Raw genomic sequence first — 12320 nt, forward strand, 5'->3', positions numbered from 1 at the left:
GCAAGAAGCGTGAAAAGGCAAAGACTAAACCAAAATATCCTGGAGGCAGGGGGAGTGAGACCAAACCAATGTAACAGAATGGCCATGTAAATAGACCACAATGTCAAGCAATGTAACAGAAGGGATCCCAGAAGCAGAACTAGAAGCATACCAACAATTCCCCCCTTTCTTTTTAACTAATTGACCATAGTATCAGGAGTGTGGGGTGAACAGAAACCTATATCATACAGGCATTTTCAAAAAAGAAACTGGCACAAACATGGAAGAAAAAGTAAGCGAGCAACAAGAACCAGTGTGATGCCAAGGGAAGGCCTGAGGGGGGTGTTTCTTGCCTCTGTGGGCAAGGCTTTATCAAGCTAAAGGATATTTTTTGCCTCTGTGGGCTTCTCTTGCCTCGACGGGTGTTTCCTGTCTCTGTGGGCATTATCTAGCATGGGGGGGGTATGGTCTATAGAGTCCCAAGGCAGCTGGATGCAGTCAGTCTTTGAGAAACCCAGCAGCATAAAGGGAAGCTACTATAAAGTTGTGCAAAATGTCCAAGATGTGTACCAGTGAGTCCGATAGAAGTGCCAGTCCAAAGCAGATGTCCACTGAAGAATTGCCAGGGGGTGAATTGTTGCATGAGGAAGGTCAGCCGTTGGAATTCCGCTTTTCTGTAGAGAACTTGACAGCTGCAATTACTTATGAAACAAAACTTGTAGCAGGTTAGAAGTTTACCACAATTGATAACTCGATGATTATAATTGGTTTAAGTATCTTTATAAATTTGGAAGGTCTTTCTCATTTCATTTTAAGGCTGCTTAACCAATTTAAGTGCAATAAAATTTGGTAAGGCAAAGAACCACTGCTAGAGCCTCAGGCATGAGAATCATTAGCATAACCATTGTGCAGTCCACCGTTTCTAATTGAGAAGTTATTTGAGAGCTTCACATATCAACAACGTCTTTTTTTTCCCTTTGCTACACCCATACAAGATGGAGACATACCCTAGGTGTGCGCAGGTTTTTTAGACCAACTTAGTTAAAATATACTGATTTTTAACTAATTTTTACCTCAGACTTTAAATGTAAGTTAATTTTATCTTTATGAGAATTATGTTGAAAACTTTTTTCATTTAACTTTTCCTGGTAAGAATGTAGCCTTAAATTTACATTTTTAACCTTAAAGTTAATGTTTACCAAACTTCAAACACACACATCAACATGGTCTTCAATACACAAGGAGAAAAACTTTTGTTACGAAGACATGTCATTTTAAACACGAATCTAGATCTGCACTGTCTCAGCCGTTCAGTGGTTCAGTGGGTGCGCCATCCGGAGGTGGCCTCCCGCACAGCTCCACTTCCAGGAATTACAGGTTGCCATCACTGTACGGATCTCTGCGTATTCTAGCTCCTCTGCCTTCAGAGCCAAGCTGGGGATCTCGGCCAGGTGGCCTAGTCCTGGCAGGGAGCCCATGGTCTCTGGGTGGTCCGGGATCTGCCCAGACTTCATAGCAGGAGGGCAGGTGGGCTGGCGCACGGGCCGAGGTGCTCTGGGGCAGGGGCCAGGATGGACTGCAGCTCTGCCCGCCGTGCCCACTGCCCTACTCCCGGCTCCCAAGTCTGCAGCAGCGCGTCTCCGAGCCCCGCCCCTCGCCCCGCAGCTGTGAGCAGGATTCTGCGGGCGGGCGGCAGGCAGAAACCAGAGTGTGGCCCAGAGCGAAATGTAGAGAAACAGTCTCATGAAGAAAGGGCAGAGGCCTTTGGAAACCTCTTCACAAGCAGAAAAGCAGCCCATAGTGGATAGGTAGCCAAACGTCTTCACTTATCTGGGGGATAGGCAGGTCAGGTCCCTGTTTGGGCGCCATTATGTTGTTTTCTCCGGGCTGGCTTCACGGGCGGGTAACAGACGACACATGGGACACATGGCTGAGTTGAAAATACAGTTTAATCTTTATTCACAAGCGGGCAAGCAGTCCAACAACCTAATCACCACACAATGTGCTCCTCCATCTCGTACGTAGGATAGGGGGCGGGGAGAAGCAAGAAGCGTGAAAAGGCAAAGACTAAACCAAAATCTCCTGGAGGCAGGGGGAGTGAGACCAAACCAGTGTGACAGAATGACCATGTAAATAGACCACAATGTCAAGCAATGTAACAGAAGGGATCCCAGAAGCAGAACTAGAAGCATACCAGCATTTATGAATATTTTAAAGATTACCTACTTAGATTTCTCAGTGTTGTAAACTTCTTTCTAGGTCCAGTTGGGTTACATCTACTTCAGAGAAACATTGAAGAGATTGTTTAGCTATATGGGTGTTCTTAATAACTACTTGAGTGTACAGGATCATTCAATTCACTTTGAATGCTTGCCTTTATATGGAAGTTATTTATTACTGATTCTGTTCCATATTAGCTTTATGATCCTGGAGAAAGCATTAAAATTTATCTGATCCTCAGTTCTTTGTCAAAATGAGACAAAAATATTGGACAGAATAATTTCAGTTGGTTCTTTTGGATTCTACATATTTATGACTTCTTAAAAAAGCGATTTTTTTTACTGGAGTCCAGATGTCTTCAAATTTTAGTTATTTACTATTATAGGGTATGCCATGGTAAAAAAAAAAAAAGCTTATATGTGGGGTCAGGCTGTATAACATGCCTAGTTGAGTGCACACACTACAGTGCATAAGCACTTGGGTTCAAGCCCCCAGACTTCACTTGCAGGGAGGAAACTTCATGAGTGTTGAAGTAGTGCTGCAGGTCTCTCTTTACCTCTCTCTCTGTATCCCCCTTCCCTCTTAATTTCTCTCTGTTTCTATCCAAAATAATAATAATAATAATAAATAAAGCTGAGATGCCTCCTGCATTCCTCAAAGTTAAAAGACTCATCTTTTTATTCCTATGAATGTAGGTTCTGTAAGCATGTGTTTTACAGCATATTCTGAGGCTTTAGTTTTACAGCATATTCTGAGGCTTTAGTAAAATGGGGCTGATAATAGTATTAGTCTCAAATGGTCACTTAAGTGAGATAATAGCTGCATATTCTATGTTTGGCACCTATCAGACAGCTCAGTAAGTACTGGTAGTATTCCCAATTTGCACTGATTTTCTTGTACTTGGAAATACACTGTATAAAGTATATTTAAATAAATTTTGGAAATACTATTATATACTATTCATTTATTTTTTGATGTGGTGCTATGATCTAGTACTAGAGTCATAATACTGTTCATCAATTTTCTGAGTCAGTTCCTTCATTCTTCTATTTCAAAGAGAAAAGAGGGAAAGGTAGACAAGAGGTGGGGAGATCACAGAGACATCTAACCACTGTTCAGTTATTCACAGAGTTCTCTTGGTGTGCTGTACGTGATGGACCCATGTGTTGTGTGGGCTTGAATCCACTTGAACTCACTGTGTAGTAAAGAACATACCCTACCATCTGAGTTATCTACCAGCCCTGATAATGCCATTCAAAAACAAGAAAAGAGGGTGCCAGGAAGTTAGACCAATGGTAGTCTGTAGAGTGTGTATGCAAGAACCATCAATAGCAGTGCTCTGGCCAATTATCAACTACATAAATACATAAAAAATCAAGTATGGAAACTAAGAGTGCCTTAGTGAGTAAATATTACAGGTTGGTACAGTGCACAGCATGGACTCTGAAGATAGGTCAGGTGTGTATTCTACCTCTGGCTCTTTTCAAGGAAGACGCACATAAAGCTAGTAAGGGATACAATTAGCAATAAATCATTTCAGTGAATTCAGCTCATTTCAAAGTGATTTTTTTGTCTTGTATTCTCAAGGATATTAGTTTTGTGACATAAGGCAATTTACCCATTAAGAGTTTGGAACTTTAGCTGCAGAATAGGAAAAAAAATAATAAACCATCCAATGAAGATGAAATCAAACAAGTGAAAGCACCTGTTGCCTGTTAAGCTCATGATTTCTTAGTTTTCTCTCATTATGGGAATTATAGAAATGGATGATTGAAACTTTACCTAGTATTTTCTCAGTGTTAGGACTGCACTGAGACCACAGTAGGCAGTAAGTATTTATTTCAAAGAAAAGATTCCCGAGGGGTTAGATTTCATAACCTGCTCCCATTACTCTAAATCAGATGAAATTCAAGTTAATTTCCCACTGTTCTTGTCTAAGTATGGATAAAAACCAGCTGGTGATATTTTCTGGGAAATATTCAGTCACATTCTTAGGTCACCCAGTAGACTTCCGTTCTATGACCTTAAATAATGCCATTTAACAACAGACATGAGCAGATACTTATTTTTCTTTGTTGTTTTTCTACTACACAACTCTTCTCCCATTTTTACATATATATTTTTTAATTTTTTCAGATGATTGCATAATGAAAAGTACAAGCACATTTACTGATAATCCTTTGCTATGAAATGAATAAATAATCTAATAAATCACACTTTTATTGAAAGAATGATGCCAGTCCCTGTTTATGCGCCAGATGCCAGGCTAGCTTCGTGGGCAGGAGAGAGACGACCAGGCGGAGCTGGGAACGCAGTTCAATCTTTATTGATGAGTGGGGGATGCAGTACAATCAATCAATTTCCATTCATTAGAAAATCCTGTCCTTTATATCTCTTGAGGCAGAAGTGTCAGGAAGAGGAAGTACATAGGATAGGGGGTGAGGAGAAGGAAAAAGAGCTCAACTGAGTGGGGATGAAACCAGCGCGGGCCTCAAACAAAACAATGATTATGTAAATAGACCACAGTGTTAAGCAATGCAAGCAAACCTAACGTGATGATCAAAGCAGAAAGGGTCTTAGAAGCAGAATTAGAAGCAGACCAACAGAACGATAAAACATTTATGTTGAATCTTAGATGTTAATGACACCAGTATTATAATAGAGCATGACTGACTTTTATTTAACATATTGGGAAATGTGTAGTATAATGCTTTTTAAAAATATGGGAAAGCTATCAGGGGAGGGGATGGGATATGGAGAATGGGTGGTGGGAATTGTGTGGAATTATACCCCTCCTACCCTATGGTTTTGTTAATTAATACTTTCTTAAATAAAAAAAAAAGAACACAAAAAAATACTTTAGAATACTATTTTGTTGTTTTTTAATGCTTTTTGCTACACAAAATCCCACAGCAGAAACATTTATCCTCTACAGAGATAAAAAGAGACATTCCAGGAATGTGAGAACATGGTTTTTTTAAAAAAAATTTTTAAATCTTTTGTTTAATTTATTTATAAAATAAAAAAAAGAAAATATCAATTGAACCATAGGATAAGAGGTGTACAATTCCATGCATTTCCCACCACCAGAGTTCTGTATCCCATCCCCTCCACTAGAAGCTTTCCTACTGGGGGCTGGGCAGTAGCGCAGTAAGTTAAGCACACATGGCACAAAGGACAAGGACTGGCTTAAGGATCCTGTTTTGAGCCAGTGGCTCCCCACCTGCAGGGGGGGATCGCTTCACAAAGAGGTGAGGCAGATCTGCAGGTGTCTATCTTTCTCTCCTCCTCTCTCTTCCCATCCTTTCTCTCGATTTCTCTGTCCTGTCCAATAACAACAACAACAACAGCTATAACAACAATAACAGTAACAAATATAAGAAGGGAAACAACAATAAATAAATAGTAAATAAATAAATAAATAAATAAATAAATAAATAAATAAGCTTTCCTATTCTTTATCTGTTTGGGAGTATGGACCCAGGATCATTATGGGGTGCAGAAGGTGGAAAGTCTGATTTTTTTTTTTTATTTAAGAAAGGATAAATTAACAAAAGCATAGGGTAGGAGGAGTACAACTCCACACAATTCCCACCACCCAATCTCCATATCCCACCCCCTCCCCGATAGCTTTCCCATTCTCTATCCCTCTGGGAGCATGGACCCAGGGTCATTGTGGGTTACAGAAGGTGGAAGGTCTGGCTTCTGTAATTGCTTCCCCGCTGAACATGGGCGTTGACTGGTCGCTCTATACTCCCAGTCTGCCTCTCTCTTTCCCTATTAGTGGGTCTCTGGGGAAGCGGAGCTCCAGGACACATTGGTGGGGTCTTCAGTCCAGGGAAGCCTGGCCAGCATCCTGATGGCATCTGAAACCTGGTGGCTGAAAAGAGAGTTAACATACAAAGCCAAACAAATTGTTGAGCAATTATGGACCCAAAGGTTGGAATAGTGGAGAGGAAGTGTTAGGGGGGTACTCACTGCAAACTCTAGTGTACTTCTGCTTTCAGGTATATATTTTGCAGTAGTTTATGGATACGTGTGAACATATGCTCTCTCTCATATACACCAGAAACTGGTGTATATCTAGGTTTTGGGACTTTGTTAGAAAGTGAACCACCTGGTATGGAATTAGAGAATACTATGAAAGGAGTATTGAATGAGTAATGAAGCTGAAGGGTTGTCATTCCACACTTGAAGTCTCTGGACACAGTCTGAGGTGAAGCATGTTGAGGTGGCAATTGTTGTGTTGATTAGGTTGCGATCGGCCGATGCAGTATTATTTGATATGGATTGGGAGAGGCATACGGGAAAGTGGGCCCTATCCAAAGGTTCCAAGACTGGGGGAAGTAGAGGCTCTATAGTGGAGATGTGAGGTTCCTGCTGTCTTAGGGTTCAAAAAGACAATGGATAGTTAATGTTATCATTACATTATTTGGTAATTGGGTTAACTTTGAAAAGTCCTTTTGTTAGGGTTTGCTGTACAGTACCCAGTATCTTGTATATAGCTGTGCTATTGGATGCTTCTAATCTACTTGGTCTAGGCTTTTGAGAGAGTCCGCATATCAAATACACAGCCTATATATTAAAAAGACTCAGTCTGTGTTTTAAAAAGTTCAAGACTTACAATTAAATTTCCCCCTCTCATATTAACTAGTGATTTATATGACTACAGTTTACTAGGAGTGTACATAAACACTATTCCCACCACCAAAAGACTGTGACCCATCCCTCCCACCCACTCCCACCCCCCACTGGCCCAGGAAGCTGCATGCCTACCCCTCACCACAGGGTTTTTACTTTGGTGCCCTACTTACAATTTGGTCAGGTCCTGCTTTGAGTTTCCCTTTCAGATCTTCTTACTCAACGTCTGTTGATGAGTAGGATCATCCCATACTCATCTTTATCTTTCTGACTTAGCTCACTTAACATAATTCCTTCTAGCTCTGTCCAAGATGGGTCAGAGAAGGTGGGTTCATTGTTCTTGATAGCTGCATAGTATTCCATTGTGTATATATACCACAGCTTTCTCAGCCACTCATCTGTTGTTGGGCACCTGGGTTGCTTCCAGGTTTTAGCTATTATGAATTGTGCTGCTATGAACATAGGAGTACACACCTCTTTTTGGTTGGGTGTTATGGAGTCCTTGGGGTATAATCCCAGGAGAGGAATTATTGGATCATATGGAAGGTCCATGTCTAGCCTTGTGAGAGTTTTCCAGACTGCTCTCCACAGAGGCTGTACCAATTCACATTCTCAATAACAACAACAGCTATAACAACAATAACAGTAACAACTATAAGAAGGGAAACAATAAATAAATAAGTAAATAAATAAATAAGCTTTCCTATTCTTTATCTGTTAGGGAGTATGGACTCAGGATAATTATGGGGTGCAGAAGGTGGAAAGTCTGATTTCTATAATTCCTTCTTTGCTGAACATGGGTGTTGGCAAGTCACTCCATACTCCCAGCCTGTGAGAACACCGTTTGTTTAACAGGCCACAGAAAAGAGCTCACACTCTTAATGCTTTATTATTTTTTTAATTTTAATTATCTTTAATTATTGGGTAGAGATAGCCAGAAATCGAGAGGGTAGGAGGAAATAGAGAGACACCTACTGTACTGTTTCAACACTCACAAAGCTTTCCCTCTGCAGGTGGTGACTGGGGGCTCAAACCCGGGTCATTATACATTTAACATGTGCGCTTAACTAGGTGCACAACCACTGGCTCCAAGAGCTCATGCTCTTAATGAATTCTGGGCCCTGAGCAAAGGGAAGTTACAGCCTACATAGGGGGCTGCAGGGCTGGGAACAGAAAGTGTCATCAGAGATGGGGCAAGGTTAGGAAGGTGAGAGAGACTCTTCAACCCATTGCTCAGGGTCTAGTTGTCTTTGTGTTGACATTGTGTTCTGGGATGCATAAATAATTTGCTAGATATTACTCAAAGTTTGTGATATAGAACCAAAACTGAAAGCAGATTGATCATCTTAGGAAAACTATGGGTTGTGGGTAGTCAAGATAGCCACTTGGATGGTACTCCTGGTTTGTCATGTTCACCACTCAAGATCAAGCCTGGCCCCCACCAAGTGGGAGCGAAGTTTCAGTGACTGTTATCTTTCCTTCTCTCCTTCTGTCCTTATCTCTCTACCTGAAAAAAAAAATGGCTTGGTAAACTGAAGCTTAGTAACACCAGCATTAACAAAGAAAAAAAAAAAGGAAAGAAAAAAATACAAAAAGAAAGAAAGAAAGGGGAAAGTTATATGAGAGATATCTGATACTTATATCCACTCAAAGACTCTTCAAAATCCAAGCAACTTTTGAGTACTATAGGGTTAATGCATAGAACCAAGGGTACCTAAATATGGCTGTAAACCCGCCATAGATAGCAGTTAGAAGAGACTTTGAACTTAGACTAAATTGAATGGCATTTGAATATACAGAGGCTTGCTGTCTTTACTACTAGGGCATTTCAATTATCCTTAACAAGGGAGGATTTATGTGATTTCCTTAGAGATGTAGGAAGTCTTTTTAGATCATGCTGAAGATGGAACTCAGACTCCATGCTTGCAAGAACAGCACTTTATCCAGTGAGCTACCAGGGTGGATGGTTGAGAACCTGCCCCTCCCTCCCTCCCTTAGTGCTTCCTCCTTCTGCTCCTTCCTCCCTTCTTTCTTTTGGTATTTGCTTATGTGAGAGAAGAGGAGAAAGAGAGAAAAGTGAAGTATCACTCTGGAACATGTGATGCGGGGTATCAAGCTCAGGAACGAATGCTTGACAGTCCAGCAGTATTTATTGTGTACTCAATCTGGGAGGCTTCACAGGTAATGAAGCAGGTCTGCAATTGTCTCTCTTTCTCTTTACCTCCTCTCCGTTCTCAATTTTTCTCTTTCCTATTTAATAAAAAAAGAGGGGTGGAGAGGGAGAAAGTCATTTATATAAAATTAGATCTAAGATAATTACACAAAAAAATTATGCATGTGGTCACAAAAAAAACAAAGGATGCTGAATCTCAGAAATGATACTAGAGTATCATTGGAAGTATTTTTAGTAGAAGATGGTCTAATAATCTTATGGACACATTTTATGTTGTAATATCCTTGGGACCCAAGCCCATTAGCCTTCTGCTTAAACTGAGTTATAATCCTCCGTGCACTTATATAAAAATAGTGGCAGTGATTTTATTCCCTTTCATAATGGCCTATAAAAAGGCACTTGTGAGCTCTATGGTCATACCACTTTGAACCCAATCTTGTCTGATCTTGGCAAAGGCACTTATGAGAAAAAAAATTAACATATTTATTTGGTAATCAAATTTCTATAGTATTCCCTGAGATACAGAGCTATAATGAAGAGAGAAGTAGAAGTGTTCAGATCTCAGAATGAGTTAAAGACCAGGTTGAGGGTATGGGTTCTAATCCTACGCTAGATTTGGTCAGATTAAACCTAATTTAACCATCCATCAGTGGGACTCAGAGACTGAATTTATTGTGTTATGTTAATATCACAATTCATAAGTCACAGTTTTATGTTATAACAGATTGTCCAAATGGACTATTAATGCTTAAAATTGTACAGTTAGCTAAATATTTGAATTGACAAAACTGGGAATGTATAAAACAGAGAAATTCCATGAAGTTATAGAAAAAAAGAGAATTATTTGTGTTTCTGTGTGATTTAAGTTGCCATTTTTATTTTGATGTATTTTCAATGTAAAGAAACTACATATTTCTCAAAACAAGACTATATCCATTATTTCTATAAACAATTTAACTTGTTATATAGTTTTTATGAATGGAGTTGCTAATAACTAGGGAAAATACATATATTTAATGGAAACTTACATTTAGTAAATGTGATACTACTTGTTTATAAAACTGATAAATCAAAAGAATTTTGTACATCAATGAAAGTTTTAAAGTTAGTACAGTAATTTCTTTATAATGTCAAATCTTTTCTTGGTCCATTTTGTATGAAGAGATCACATTAAAATTCAGACTATCTAGGAGTACAGTTATCTAGTTGCTTTGTGAAGAAAACATAACAAAGTTATTATGACTGCATTTTCTTTTATTGAGCCATATTTTCCTTGCTTCATCACTGAAGGTCCACATTTGACTCATTGAATAAAATCTTTAGGGTTGTATTCCAAGCCCTTATGTTGGTGATGACTGCTGCTATCATTTGGAAAAGTTCCTTAGTGATGCTGATACAAACTGGTTGAGAATCACTGTTTCATGTTTATTCAAATTTTCCAGGAGATAATATTTAAACTATATTTCATACCACCTAGAAAATACCCTTCACATTATAAAACATGAATGCTTTTATTGTTTAGTGGTGTATGACTTTATTAAACAAATGTAAAAGGCTATACATAAAACAAGCATCTAGTATAAAATGTACTATTGACTATATACACATGAAGAAGATTTAAGAATTTATGATTCTTTAGTGCATTACTTAATTCTTTGTGGAAGTAGAGATAAAAAATCAGCAGCTGTTTCCTGAAACCACAGCTGACTTTTACTATAACATTTGAACACAGACTCATTCAGATTATAAAGGATATTTTCTTCCATTAAAGGAAGGAGATTTATGTTTTTGTGAAATAGGCACATTGAAACTAGCTCTATGCATTAATGTTCATAGTGTAATGCATCCATCTTAGAAACTGGATCCTAAAGATCACCTTTCTGACTTTAAATGCATTCCGTTACCAGTTAGAACTTTTCACCAGATAATCTCACTGGATTGTTATATGTGAAGCATCTAATAGTGAGTATGTAAGTAAATGCTACTCGACTATCAGTCTTTAGCTTGACCTGAAGAAATCCTGTGAACATTGAAGAGGCATTTTGTGGTATGTTTTCAGAAGTCAGATGTCTACTAAATGCAATATATATCTTAATCAATTCTAAGCATTTCTTTACTCTATCCAGTAAATAACAAAGAAGAATCAGTGAGTGCTGCACTTTGGACACCACTGAAAGGCCTTTTGTCAAATATAAGGCAATATAAAAAACGTTCACCTCAAGATCTCCCTAGTTTACAAAGGAAGATGAGATGAACGCTTGAATAATGGAAAACCACCCAAACCAGAAAGTGAACATACAGGTCAGGCAGTAATGGCACAAAGGAAAGGAGAAAAAAGGAGAGAACTGTGATAGTTTGAGTATTTTCTCATGTGACATGGAAGGAATAATTTGGAGCATAGTAGGTGGACCTTAGGTAGGGAGAAAGTGGACACCAGGTGAGAATGGATATGAAGTAACCTCTCTGTTTATATGCTAAGGTACCAAATAAAATTATCTGATGACATTAAACTTTTATTGAGATCACTATACACTTTGTGAGTAATCAGTCCTTATATGAAATCTAAAAAAAAATCATCTTACTGGTTACTGTCTTTTTTTTTTTTTTTGCATCTAGGTTATTGCTGGGGCTTAGTGCCTGCACCATGAATTCACGGCTCCTAGAGGCTATTTTTCCCTCTTTCGTTACTCTTGTTTTATCTTTGTTGTGGTTACTATTATTGTTGTTGACATCATTGTTGTTGGATAGGACAGAGAGAAGTGGAGAAAGGAGGGGAAGACAGAGAGAGGGAGAGAAAGATAGATACCTGCAGAACTGCTTCACTGCTTGTGAAGCGACCCCCCCTACAGGTGGACTCGAACCAGTATCCTTGAGCTGGTCCTTGCGCTTTACACCATGTGTGCTTAACCCGCTGCACTACTGCCCGCCCCCTCTTACTGTCCTTTATATCAAAGGATACTGAAACTCTGAGAATTAAAATAACTTTCCTATCATTAATAATTTTCCTGTTTGTATACTATTCCTTAAGAGAACAGTATATTTAAAAAATAAGCATGCATGGGGGTCGGGTGGTAGCACAGTGGGTTAAGCGCACGTCGCGCAAAGCTCAAAGACCTTGTTAAGGATCCAGGTTCGAGCCTCCTGCTCCCCACCTGCAGGGGAGTCACTGCACAGGCGGTGAAGGAGGTCTGCAGGTGTCTGCCTTTTCTCTCCTGCTCTCTGCCTTCTGCTCCTCTCTCCATTCCTCTCTGTCCTATCCAACAACGACAATATCAGTGACAACAACAATAACTACAACAATAAAACA

At 39.3% G+C, this 12320-nt stretch overlaps 1 protein-coding gene across 1 annotated transcript in view; it reads left to right on the forward strand.

The window, feature by feature from the left end:
* MOXD1 (monooxygenase DBH like 1) overlaps positions 1 to 12320 on the forward strand; it is a 93696-nt gene that overhangs the window by 36165 nt on the left and 45211 nt on the right. The window lies entirely within an intron of this gene.

Source organism: Erinaceus europaeus, chromosome 4, assembly GCF_950295315.1.
Source record: "Erinaceus europaeus chromosome 4, mEriEur2.1, whole genome shotgun sequence".
NCBI classification, from domain to species: domain Eukaryota; kingdom Metazoa; phylum Chordata; class Mammalia; order Eulipotyphla; family Erinaceidae; genus Erinaceus; species Erinaceus europaeus.